The sequence below is a fragment of the Heptranchias perlo genome, chromosome 5, assembly GCF_035084215.1.
Source record: "Heptranchias perlo isolate sHepPer1 chromosome 5, sHepPer1.hap1, whole genome shotgun sequence".
Lineage (NCBI taxonomy): Eukaryota > Metazoa > Chordata > Chondrichthyes > Hexanchiformes > Hexanchidae > Heptranchias > Heptranchias perlo.
Window position 1 is genome coordinate 58,038,877 of NC_090329.1, and position 12,434 is coordinate 58,051,310.

Consider the following 12,434-nt stretch of genomic DNA (forward strand, 5'->3'; position numbering starts at 1 on the left):
CTGTTGCACTCTCTCTCTCTCTCTCTCTAATATCTCTGTTGCACTCTTTCTCTCTCTCTCTAATATCTCTGTTGCACTCTCTCTCTCTCTCTAATATCTCTGTTGCACTCTCTCTCTCTCTCTAATATCTCTGTTGCACTCTTTCTCTCTCTCTCTCTAATATCTCTGTTGCACTCTCTCTCTCTCTCTCTAATATCTCTGTTGCACTCTCTCTCTCTCTCTCTCTCTAATATCTCTGTTGCACTCTCTCTCTCTCTCTCTCTAATATCTCTGTTGCACTCTCTCTCTCTCTCTCTAATATCTCTGTTGCACTCTCTCTCTAATATCTCTGTTGCACACTTTCTCTCTAATATCTCCGTTGCACTCTCTCTCTAATATCTCTGTTGCACTCTCTCTCTAATATCTCTGTTGCACTCTCTCTCTAATATCTCTGTTGCACTCTTTCTCTCTCTAATATCTCTGTTGCACTCTTTCTCTAATATCTCTGTTGCACTCTTTCTCTAATATCTTTGTTGCACTCTCTCTTTCTCTCTAATATCTCTGTTGCACTCTTTCTCTCTCTAATATCTTTGTTGCACTCTTTCTCTCTCGAATATCTCCGTTGCACTCTCTCTCTAATATCTCTGTTGCACTCTCTCTCTCTCTAATATCTCTGTTGCACTCTCTCTCTCTCTCTAATATCTTTGTTGCACTCTTTCTCTCTCTAATATCTTTGTTGCACTCTCTCTTTCTCTCTAATATCTCTGTTGCACTCTCTCTCTCTCTAATATCTTTGTTGCACTCTTTCTCTCTCTAATATCTCCGTTGCACTCTCACTCTAATATCTCTGTTGCACTCTCTCTCTCTCTAATATCTCTGTTGCACTCTCTCTCTCTCTAATATCTCTGTTGCACTCTCTCTCTCTCTAATATCTTTGTTGCACTCTTTCTCTCACTAATATCTTTGTTGCACTCTCTCTTTCTCTCTAATATCTCTGTTGCACTCTCTCTCTCTCTAATATCTTTGTTGCACTCTTTCTCTCTCTAATATCTCCGTTGCACTCTCTCTCTAATATCTCTGTTGCACTCTCTCTCTCTCTCTCTAATATCTCTGTTGCACTCTCTCTCTCTCTCTCTCTAATATCTCTGTTGCACTCTTTCTCTCTCTCTCTCTAATATCTCTGTTGCACTCTCTCTCTCTCTCTAATATCTCTGTTGCACTCTCTCTCTCTCTCTCTAATATCTCTGTTGCACACTCTCTCTCTCTCTCTAATATCTCTGTTGCACTCTCTCTCTCTCTCTAATATCTCTGTTGCACTCTCTCTCTCTCTCTAATATCTCTGTTGCACTCTCTCTCTTTCTCTCTCTCTAATATCTCTGTTGCACTCTCTCTCTCTCTCTCTCTAATATCTCTGTTGCACTCTCTCTCTAATATCTCTGTTGCACTCTCTCTCTCTCTCTCTCTAATATCTCTGTTGCACTCTCTCTCTCTCTCTCTAATATCTCTGTTGCACTCTCTCTCTCTCTCTCTCTAATATCTCTGTTGCACTCTTTCTCTCTCTCTCTAATATCTCTGTTGCACTCTTTCTCTCTCTCTCTCTAATATCTCTGTTGCACTCTCTCTCTCTCTCTATTATCTCTGTTGCACTCTTTCTCTCTCTCTCTCTAATATCTCTATTGCACTCTCTCTCTCTCTCTCTCTAATATCTCTGTTGCACTCTTTCTCTCTCTCTCTCTCTAATATCTCTGTTGCACTCTCTCTCTCTCTCTCTAATATCTCTGTTGCACTCTTTCTCTCTCTCTCTCTAATATCTCTGTTGCACTCTCTCTCTCTCTCTCTAATATCTCTGTTGCACTCTCTCTCTCTCTCTCTAATATCTCTGTTGCACTCTTTCTCTCTCTCTCTCTCTCTAATATCTCTGTTGCACTCTTTCTTTCTCTGATATCTCTGTTGCACTCTTTCTTTCTCTCTCTCTAATATCTCTGTTGCACTCTCTCTCTCTCTCTAATATCTCTGTTGCTCTCTCTCTCTTTCTCTCTCTCTAATATCTCTGTTGCACTCTCTCTCTCTCTCTAATATCTCTGTTGCACTCTCTCTCTCTCTCTAATATCTCTGTTGCACTCTCTCTCTCTCTCTAATATCTCTGTTGCACTCTCTCTCTCTCTAATATCTCTGTTGCACTCTCTCTCTCTCTCTAATATCTCTGTTGCACTCTCTCTCTCTCTCTCTAATATCTCTGTTGCACTCTCTCTCTCTCTAATATCTCTGTTGCACTCTCTCTCTCTCTCTCTCTCTCTCATCTCTGTTGCACTCTCTCTCTCTCTAACATCTCTGTTGCACTCTCTCTCTCTCTCTAATATCTCTGTTGCACTCTTTCTCTCTCTCTCTAATATCTCTGTTGCACTCTTTCTATCTCTCTCTCTAATATCTCTGTTGCACTCTCTCTCTCTCTCTCTAATATCTCTGTTGCTCTCTCTCTCTCTAATATCTCTGTTGCACTCTTTCTCTCTCTCTAATATCTCTGTTGCACTCTCTCTCTCTAATATCTCTGTTGCACTCTCTCTCTCTCTAATATCTCTGTTGCACTCTCTCTCTCTCTCTATCTCTGTTGCACTCTCTCTCTCTCTCTCTCTCTAATATCTCTGTTGCACTCTCTCTCTCTCTCTAATATCTCTGTTGCACTCTCTCTCTCTCTCTAATATCTCTGTTGCACTCTCTCTCTCTAATATCTCTGTTGCACTCTCTCTCTCTCTCTCTCTAATATCTCTGTTGCACTCTTTCTCTCTCTCTCTAATATCTCTGTTGCACTCTCTCTCTCTCTAATATCTCTGTTGCACTCTTTCTCTCTCTCTCTAATATCTCTGTTGCACTCTCTCTCTCTCTCTCTCTAATATCTCTGTTGCACTCTCTCTCTCTCTCTCTAATATCTCTGTTGCACTCTCTCTCTCTCTCTAATATCTCTGTTGCACTCTCTCTCTCTCTCTAATATCTCTGTTGCACTCTCTCTCTCTCTCTCTCATCTCTGTTGCACTCTTTCTCTCTCTCTCTAATATCTCTGTTGCACTCTCTCTCTCTCTAATATCTCTGTTGCACTCTTTCTCTCTCTCTCTAATATCTCTGTTGCACTCTCTCTCTCTCTAATATCTCTGTTGCACTCTCTCTCTCTCTCTAATATCTCTGTTGCACTCTCTCTCTCTCTAATATCTCTGTTGCACTCTTTCTCTATCTCTCTCTAATATCTCTGTTGCACTCTCTCTCTCTCTCTCTAATATCTCTGTTGCACTCTCTCTCTCTCTCTATCTCTGTTGCACTCTCTCTCTCTCTCTCTAATATCTCTGTTGCACTCTCTCTCTCTCTAATATCTCTGTTGCACTCTCTCTCTCTCTCTAATATCTCTGTTGCACTCTCTCTCTCTCTCTAATATCTCTGTTGCACTCTCTCTCTCTCTCTCTCATCTCTGTTGCACTCTTTCTCTCTCTCTCTAATATCTCTGTTGCACTCTTTCTCTCTCTCTCTAATATCTCTGTTGCACTCTCTCTCTCTCTAATATCTCTGTTGCACTCTTTCTCTCTCTCTCTCTAATATCTCTGTTGCACTCTCTCTCTCTCTCTCTAATATCTCTGTTGCACTCTTTCTCTCTCTCTCTAATATCTCTGTTGCACTCTCTCTCTCTCTCTAATATCTCTGTTGCACTCTCTCTCTCTCTCTAATATCTCTGTTGCACTCTTTCTCTCTCTCTCTCTAATATCTCTGTTGCACTCTCTCTCTCTCTCTCGAATATCTCTGTTGCACTCTCTCTCTCTCTCTCTCTCTAATATCTCTGTTGCACTCTCTCTCTCTCTCTCTCTAATATCTCTGTTGCACTCTCTCTCTCTCTCTCTAATATCTCTGTTGCACTCTCTCTCTAATATCTCTGTTGCACACTTTCTCTCTAATATCTCCGTTGCACTCTCTCTCTAATATCTCTGTTGCACTCTCTCTCTAATATCTCTGTTGCACTCTCTCTCTAATATCTCTGTTGCACTCTTTCTCTCTCTAATATCTCTGTTGCACTCTTTCTCTAATATCTCTGTTGCACTCTTTCTCTAATATCTTTGTTGCACTCTCTCTTTCTCTCTAATATCTCTGTTGCACTCTTTCTCTCTCTAATATCTTTGTTGCACTCTTTCTCTCTCGAATATCTCCGTTGCACTCTCTCTCTAATATCTCTGTTGCACTCTCTCTCTCTCTAATATCTCTGTTGCACTCTCTCTCTCTCTCTAATATCTTTGTTGCACTCTTTCTCTCTCTAATATCTTTGTTGCACTCTCTCTTTCTCTCTAATATCTCTGTTGCACTCTCTCTCTCTCTAATATCTTTGTTGCACTCTTTCTCTCTCTAATATCTCCGTTGCACTCTCACTCTAATATCTCTGTTGCACTCTCTCTCTCTCTAATATCTCTGTTGCACTCTCTCTCTCTCTAATATCTCTGTTGCACTCTCTCTCTCTCTCTAATATCTTTGTTGCACTCTTTCTCTCACTAATATCTTTGTTGCACTCTCTCTTTCTCTCTAATATCTCTGTTGCACTCTCTCTCTCTCTAATATCTTTGTTGCACTCTTTCTCTCTCTAATATCTCCGTTGCACTCTCTCTCTAATATCTCTGTTGCACTCTCTCTCTCTCTCTCTAATATCTCTGTTGCACTCTCTCTCTCTCTCTAATATCTCTGTTGCACTCTCTTTCTCTCTCTAATATCTCTGTTGCACTCTTTCTCTCTCTAATTTCTCTGTTGCACTCTTTCTTGCTCTCTCTCTCTAATATCTTTGTTGCACTCTTTCTCTCTCTAATATCTTTGTTGCACTCTTTCTTTCTCTCTCTCTTATATCTCTGTTGCACTCTTTCTTTCTCTCTCTCTAATATCTCTGTTGCACTCTTTCTTTCTCTCTCTCTAATATCTCTGTTGCACTCTTTCTTTCTCTCTCTCTAATATCTCTGTTGCACTCTTTCTCTCTCTAATATCTCTGTTGCACTCTTTCTGTCTCTCTCTCTAATATCTCTGTTGCACTCTTTCTCTCTCTAATATCTTTGTTGCACTCTTTCTCTCTCTAATATCTCTGTTGCACTCTCTCTCTAATATCTCTGTTGCACTCTCTCTCTAATATCTCTGTTGCACTCTCTCTCTAATATCTCTGTTGTACTCTCTCTCTAATATCTCTGTTGCACTCTCTCTCTAATATCTCTGTTGCACTCTCTCTCTAATATCTCTGTTGCACTCTCTCTCTAATATCTCTGTTGCACTCTCTCTCTAATATCTCTGTTGCACTCTCTCTCTAATATCTCTGTTGCACTCTTTCTCTCTCTAATATCTCTGTTGCACTCTTTCTTTCTCTAATATCTCTGTTGCACTCTCTCTCTCTCTCTCTAATCTCAGTTGCACTCTCTCTCTCTCTCTCTCTAATATCTTTGTTGCACTCTTTCTCTAATATCCTTGTTGCACTCTCTCTCTAATATCTCTGTTGCACTCTCTCTCTAATATCTTTGTTGCACTCTTTCTCTCTCTAATATCTCCGTTGCACACTCTCTCTAATATCTCCGTTGCACTCTCTCTCTAATATCTCTGTTGCAATCACTCTCTGATATCTCCGTTGCACTCTCTCTCTAATATCTCTGTTGCACTCTCTCTCTAATATCTCTGTTGCACTCTTTCTCTCTCTAATATCTCTGTTGCACTCTTTCTCTAATATCTCTGTTGCACTCTTTCTCTAATATCTCTGTTGCACTCTTTCTCTAATATCTTTGTTGCACTCTTTCTCTCTCTAATATCTCTGTTGCACTCTTTCTCTCTCTAATATCTTTGTTGCACTCTTTCTCTCTCTAATATCTCCATTGCACTCTCTCTCCAATATCTCTGTTGCACTCTCTCTCTCTCTAATATCTCTGTTGCACTCTCTCTCTCTCTAATATCTTTGTTGCACTCTTTCTCTCTCTAATATCTTTGTTGCACTCTCTCTTTCTCTCTAATATCTCTGTTGCACTCTTTCTCTCTCTAATATCTTTGTTGCACTCTTTCTCTCTCTAATATCTCCGTTGCTCTCTCTCTCTCTCTCTAATATCTCTGTTGCACTCTTTCTCTCTCTAATATCTCCGTTGCACTCTCTCTCTAATATCTCTGTTGCACTCTCTCTCTCTCTCTCTCTAATATCTCTGTTGCACTCTCTCTCTCTCTCTAATCTCTGTTGCACTCTCTCTCTCTCTCTAATATCTCTGTTGCACTCTTTCTCTCTCTAATATCTCTGTTGCACTCTTTCTTTCTCTAATATCTCTGTTGCACTCTTTCTCTCTCTAATATCTTTGTTGCACTCTTTCTTTCTCTCTCTCTAATATCTCTGTTGCACTCTTTCTTTCTCTGATATCTCTGTTGCACTCTTTCTTTCTCTCTCTAATATCTCTGTTGCACTCTCTCTCTCTCTAATATCTCTGTTGCACTCTTTCTCTCTCTAATATCTCTGTTGCACTCTTTCTTTCTCTCTCTCTAATATCTCTGTTGCACTCTTTCTCTCTCTAATATCTCTGTTGCACTCTTTGTTTCTCTCTCTCTAATATCTCTGTTGCACTCTTTCTGTCTCTCTCTCTAATATCTCTGTTGCACTCTTTCTCTCTCTAATATCTTTGTTGCACTCTTTCTCTCTCTAATATCTTTGTTGCACTCTTTCTCTAATATCTTTGTTGCACTCTCTCCCTAATATCTCTGTTGCACTCTCTCTCTAATATCTCTGTTGCACTCTCTCTCTAATATCTCTGTTGCACTCTCTCTCTAATATCTCTGTTGCACTCTCTCTCTAATATCTTTGTTGCACTCTTTCTCTCTCTAATATCTTTGTTGCACTCTTTCTTTCTCTCTCTCTAATATCTCTGTTGCACTCTTTCTTTCTCTCTCTCTAATATCTCTGTTGCACTCTTTCTCTCTCTAATATCTCTGTTGCACTCTTTCTTTCTCTCTCTCTAATATCTCTGTTGCACTCTTTCTTTCTCTCTCTCTAATATCTCTGTTGCACTCTTTCTCTCTCTAATATCTTTGTTGCACTCTTTCTCTCTCTAATATCTTTGTTGCACTCTTTCTCTAATATCTCTGTTGCACTCTCTCCCTAATATCTCTGTTGCACTCTCTCTCTAATATCTCTGTTGCACTCTCTCTCTAATATCTCTGTTGCACTCTCTCTCTAATATCTTTGTTGCACTCTCTCTCTCTCGAATATCTCTGTTGCACTCTCTCTCTAATATCTCTGTTGCACTCTCTCTCTAATATCTCTGTTGCACTCTCTCTCTAATATCTCTGTTGCACTCTCTCTCTAATATCTCTGTTGCACTCTCTCTCTAATATCTCTGTTGCACTCTCTCTCTAATATCTCTGTTGCACTCTCTCTCTAATATCTCTGTTGCACTCTCTCTCTAATATCTCTGTTGCACTCTCTCTCTAATATCTCTGTTGCACTCTCTCTCTAATATCTCTGTTGCACTCTCTCTCTAATATCTCTGTTGCACTCTTTCTCTCTCTAATATCTCTGTTGCACTCTTTCTTTCTCTAATATCTCTGTTGCACTCTCTCTCTCTCTAATATCTCATTTGCACTCTTTCTCTAATATCTTTGTTGCACTCTTTCTCTAATATCCTTGTTGCACTCTCTCTCTCTAATATCTTTGTTGCACTCTTTCTCTCTCTAATATCTCCGTTGCACTCTCTCTCTAATATCTCTGTTGCACTCTCTCTCTAATATCTTTGTTGCACTCTTTCTCTCTCTAATATCTCCGTTGCACACTCTCTCTAATATCTCCGTTGCAATCACTCTCTGATATCTCTGTTGCACTCTATCTCTCTCTAATATCTCAGTTGCACTCTCTCTCTAATATCTCTGTTGCACTCTCTCTCTAATATCTCTGTTGCACTCTCTCTCTAATATCTCTGTTGCACTCTTTCTCTCTCTAATATCTCTGTTGCACTCTTTCTCTAATATCTCTGTTGCACTTTCTCTAATATCTCTGTTGCACTCTTTCTCTAATATCTTTGTTGCACTCTCTCTTTCTCTCTAATATCTCTGTTGCACTCTTTCTCTCTCTAATATCTCTGTTGCACTCTTTCTCTAATATCTTTGTTGCATTCTTTCTCTCTCTAATATCTCTGTTGCACTCTTTCTCTCTCTAATATCTTTGTTGCACTCTCTCTCTCTCTAATATCTTTGTTGCACTCTTTCTCTAATATCTTTGTTGCACTCTCTCTTTCTCTCTAATATCTCTGTTGCACTCTTTCTCTCTCTAATATCTTTGTTGCACTCTTTCTCTCTCTAATATCTCCGTTGCTCTCTCTCTCTAATATCTCTGTTGCACTCTCTCTCTCTCTAATATCTCTGTTGCACTCTCTCTCTCTCTAATATCTCTGTTGCACTCTCTCTCTCTCTCTAATATCTCTGTTGCACTCTCTCTCTCTCTAATATCTCCGTTGCACTCTCTCTCTAATATCTCTGTTGCACTCTCTCTCTAATATCTCTGTTGCACTCTCTCTCTCTCTAATATCTCTGTTGCACTCTCTCTCTCTCTCTAATATCTCTGTTGCACTCTCTCTCTCTCTAATATCTCTGTTGCACTCTCTTTCTCTCTCTAATATCTCTGTTGCACTCTTTCTCTCTCTAATATCTCTGTTGCACTCTTTCTTTCTCTCTCTCTAATATCTCTGTTGCACTCTTTCTTTCTCTGATATCTCTGTTGCACTCTTTCTTTCTCTCTCTCTAATATCTCTGTTGCACTCTTTCTTTCTCTGATATCTCTGTTGCACTCTCTCTCTCTCTAATATCTCTGTTGCTCTCTCTCTCTTTCTCTCTCTCTAATATCTCTGTTGCACTCTCTCTCTCTCTCTAATATCTCTGTTGCACTCTCTCTCTCTCTCTAATATCTCTGTTGCACTCTCTCTCTCTCTCTAATATCTCTGTTGCACTCTCTCTCTCTCTCTCTCTCTAATATCTCTGTTGCACTCTCTCTCTCTCTCTAATATCTCTGTTGCACTCTCTCTCTCTCTCTCTCTCATCTCTGTTGCACTCTCTCTCTCTCTCTAACATCTCTGTTGCACTCTCTCTCTCTCTAATATCTCTGTTGCACTCTTTCTCTCTCTCTCTAATATCTCTGTTGCACTCTTTCTTTCTCTCTCTCTAATATCTCTGTTGCACTCTCTCTCTCTCTCTCTGATATCTCTGTTGCTCTCTCTCTCTCTAATATCTCTGTTGCACTCTTTCTCTCTCTCTAATATCTCTGTTGCACTCTCTCTCTCTAATATCTCTGTTGCACTCTCTCTCTCTCTCTATCTCTGTTGCACTCTCTCTCTCTCTCTCTCTAATATCTCTGTTGCACTCTCTCTCTCTCTCTAATATCTCTGTTGCACTCTCTCTCTCTCTCATCTCTGTTGCACTCTTTCTCTCTCTCTCTAATATCTCTGTTGCTCTCTCTCTCTTTCTCTCTCTCTAATATCTCTGTTGCACTCTCTCTCTCTCTCTAATATCTCTGTTGCACTCTCTCTCTCTCTCTAATATCTCTGTTGCACTCTCTCTCTCTCTCTAATATCTCTGTTGCACTCTCTCTCTCTCTCTAATATCTCTGTTGCACTCTCTCTCTCTCTCTCTAATATCTCTGTTGCACTCTCTCTCTCTCTCTAATATCTCTGTTGCACTCTCTCTCTCTCTCTCTCTCATCTCTGTTGCACTCTCTCTCTCTCTAACATCTCTGTTGCACTCTCTCTCTCTCTAATATCTCTGTTGCACTCTTTCTCTCTCTCTCTAATATCTCTGTTGCACTCTTTCTTTCTCTCTCTCTAATATCTCTGTTGCACTCTCTCTCTCTCTCTCTAATATCTCTGTTGCTCTCTCTCTCTCTCTCTAATATCTCTGTTGCACTCTTTCTCTCTCTCTAATATCTCTGTTGCACTCTCTCTCTCTAATATCTCTGTTGCACTCTCTCTCTCTCTAATATCTCTGTTGCACTCTCTCTCTCTCTCTATCTCTGTTGCACTCTCTCTCTCTCTCTCTCTAATATCTCTGTTGCACTCTCTCTCTCTCTCTAATATCTCTGTTGCACTCTCTCTCTCTCATCTCTGTTGCACTCTTTCTCTCTCTCTCTAATATCTCTGTTGCACTCTCTCTCTCTCTAATATCTCTGTTGCACTCTTTCTCTCTCTCTCTCTGATATCTCTGTTGCACTCTCTCTCTCTCTAATATCTCTGTTGCACTCTCTCTCTCTCTCTCTAATATCTCTGTTGCACTCTCTCTCTCTCTCTAATATCTCTGTTGCACTCTCTCTCTCTCTCTCTAATATCTCTGTTGCACTCTCTCTCTCTCTCTAATATCTCTGTTGCACTCTCTCTCTCTCTCTCATCTCTGTTGCACTCTTTCTCTCTCTCTCTAATATCTCTGTTGCACTCTCTCTCTCTCTAATATCTCTGTTGCACTCTTTCTCTCTCTCTCTAATATCTCTGTTGCACTCTCTCTCTCTCTAATATCTCTGTTGCACTCTCTCTCTCTCTCTCTAATATCTCTGTTGCACTCTCTCTCTCTCTAATATCTCTGTTGCACTCTTTCTCTATCTCTCTCTAATATCTCTGTTGCACTCTCTCTCTCTCTCTCTCTAATATCTCTGTTGCACTCTCTCTCTCTCTCTCATCTCTGTTGCACTCTTTCTCTCTCTCTCTAATATCTCTGTTGCACTCTTTCTCTCTCTCTCTAATATCTCTGTTGCACTCTCTCTCTCTCTAATATCTCTGTTGCACTCTTTCTCTCTCTCTCTCTAATATCTCTGTTGCACTCTCTCTCTCTCTCTAATATCTCTGTTGCACTCTTTCTCTCTCTCTCTAATATCTCTGTTGCACTCTCTCTCTCTCTCTAATATCTCTGTTGCACTCTCTCTCTCTCTCTAATATCTCTGTTGCACTCTTTCTCTCTCTCTCTCTAATATCTCTGTTGCACTCTCTCTCTCTCTAATATCTCTGTTGCACTCTCTCTCTCTCTCTCTCTAATATCTCTGTTGCACTCTCTCTCTCTCTCTCTAATATCTCTGTTGCACTCTCTCTCTCTCTCTCTCTAATATCTCTGTTGCACTCTCTCTCTCTCTCTCTAATATCTCTGTTGCACTCTCTCTCTAATATCTCTGTTGCACTCTCTCTCTCTCTCTCTCTAATATCTCTGTTGCACTCTTTCTCTCTCTCTCTAATATCTCTGTTGCACTCTCTCTCTAATATCTCTGTTGCACTCTCTCTCTCTCTAATATCTCTGTTGCACTCTCTCTCTCTCTCTCTAATATCTCTGTTGCACTCTTTCTCTCTCTCTCTAATATCTCTGTTGCACTCTCTCTCTCTCTAATATCTCTGTTGCACTCTTTCTCTCTCTCTAATATCTCTGTTGCACTCTTTCTCTCTCTCTAATATCTCTGTTGCACTCTCTCTCTCTCTCTCTAATATCTCTGTTGCACTCTTTCTCTCTCTCTCTAATATCTCTGTTGCACTCTTTCTCTCTCTCTAATATCTCTGTTGCACTCTCTCTCTCTCTCTCTCTAATATCTTTGTTGCACTCTCTCTCTCTCTCTAATATCTCTGTTGCACTCTCTCTCTCTAATATCTCTGTTGCACTCTTTCTTTCTCTTTCTCTCTCTCATATTCTCGTGCAGATCCACATTCACGGTGTGAGCAGTGCCGGGCGGAAGTGTCGTGTGGAGCCACTCCTTGCCCCCGGTGCGGCGGCGTCAGTGTGTGCGGAGCGCCTGTGATTTTCAAGGTACTGTAACTGCGGCATTCACTCGGTATTTAACTGTAAATATTGCCTCCGAACATGCAATCGAAACCAAACGTTCCTTTGGCTGTCGCCCTGTTGTCGGTGGCGGCGCCTCTGCGGGGAGCAGGGGATGGGAAGGTGCAGAGAGATGCCTGGGAGGCGCTTCTGCTCCCGGTCCTGCGCTTAGTTTCTGGATATTGTTGAGGAGGCGGTTTTGTTGTTAACGCCATTTTTTTGAAGGAAATTTTTTTTAAAAAAAAAACATGTGCCTTGAATAAATATTAGGATTTGCATTCTGTGTGAACATTGTAAGATGAGCGATGGGTGTGGAAAAGTAAGAAGCATTTTAATCCGTGTTTTAGTTTTCAAAATGAATGTGTTATTATTAGCTCTTGGGCTGCTTGCTCAGTGGTTTCTTTCGAGTGGAAGTGAAAGTTTAAAGAGACAGTATCCGGCTGCCTTTTACTCTAGTTTCTTGTCTCCTTCTCTTCCAAAAATAATCTGCATTGTTCCTGTGTTGTGGGGAGATTATACAGGAGCCAGGAAGGCGTTTACCTTTACTCACTGATTTTATCCTGCTTGCTTGTGCATTTTTTTTTAAGAAAAAAAAACATATCCATTAACTATTGTGTGGGCCAGAAGAAACCAGTATTTTCAATGGGACTGTGTATCAA

At 40.5% G+C, this 12,434-nt stretch overlaps 1 protein-coding gene across 1 annotated transcript in view; it reads left to right on the forward strand.

The window, feature by feature from the left end:
* Positions 1–11,712: 11,712 nt before the first annotated feature.
* znf512 (zinc finger protein 512) overlaps positions 11,713–12,434 on the forward strand; it is a 52,501-nt gene continuing 51,779 nt past the window's right edge. Inside the window, exon 1 of the mRNA XM_067984438.1 lies at positions 11,713–11,763. The gene's annotated coding sequence lies outside the window, so the exon portion shown is untranslated. The remainder of the gene's footprint in view (positions 11,764–12,434) is intronic.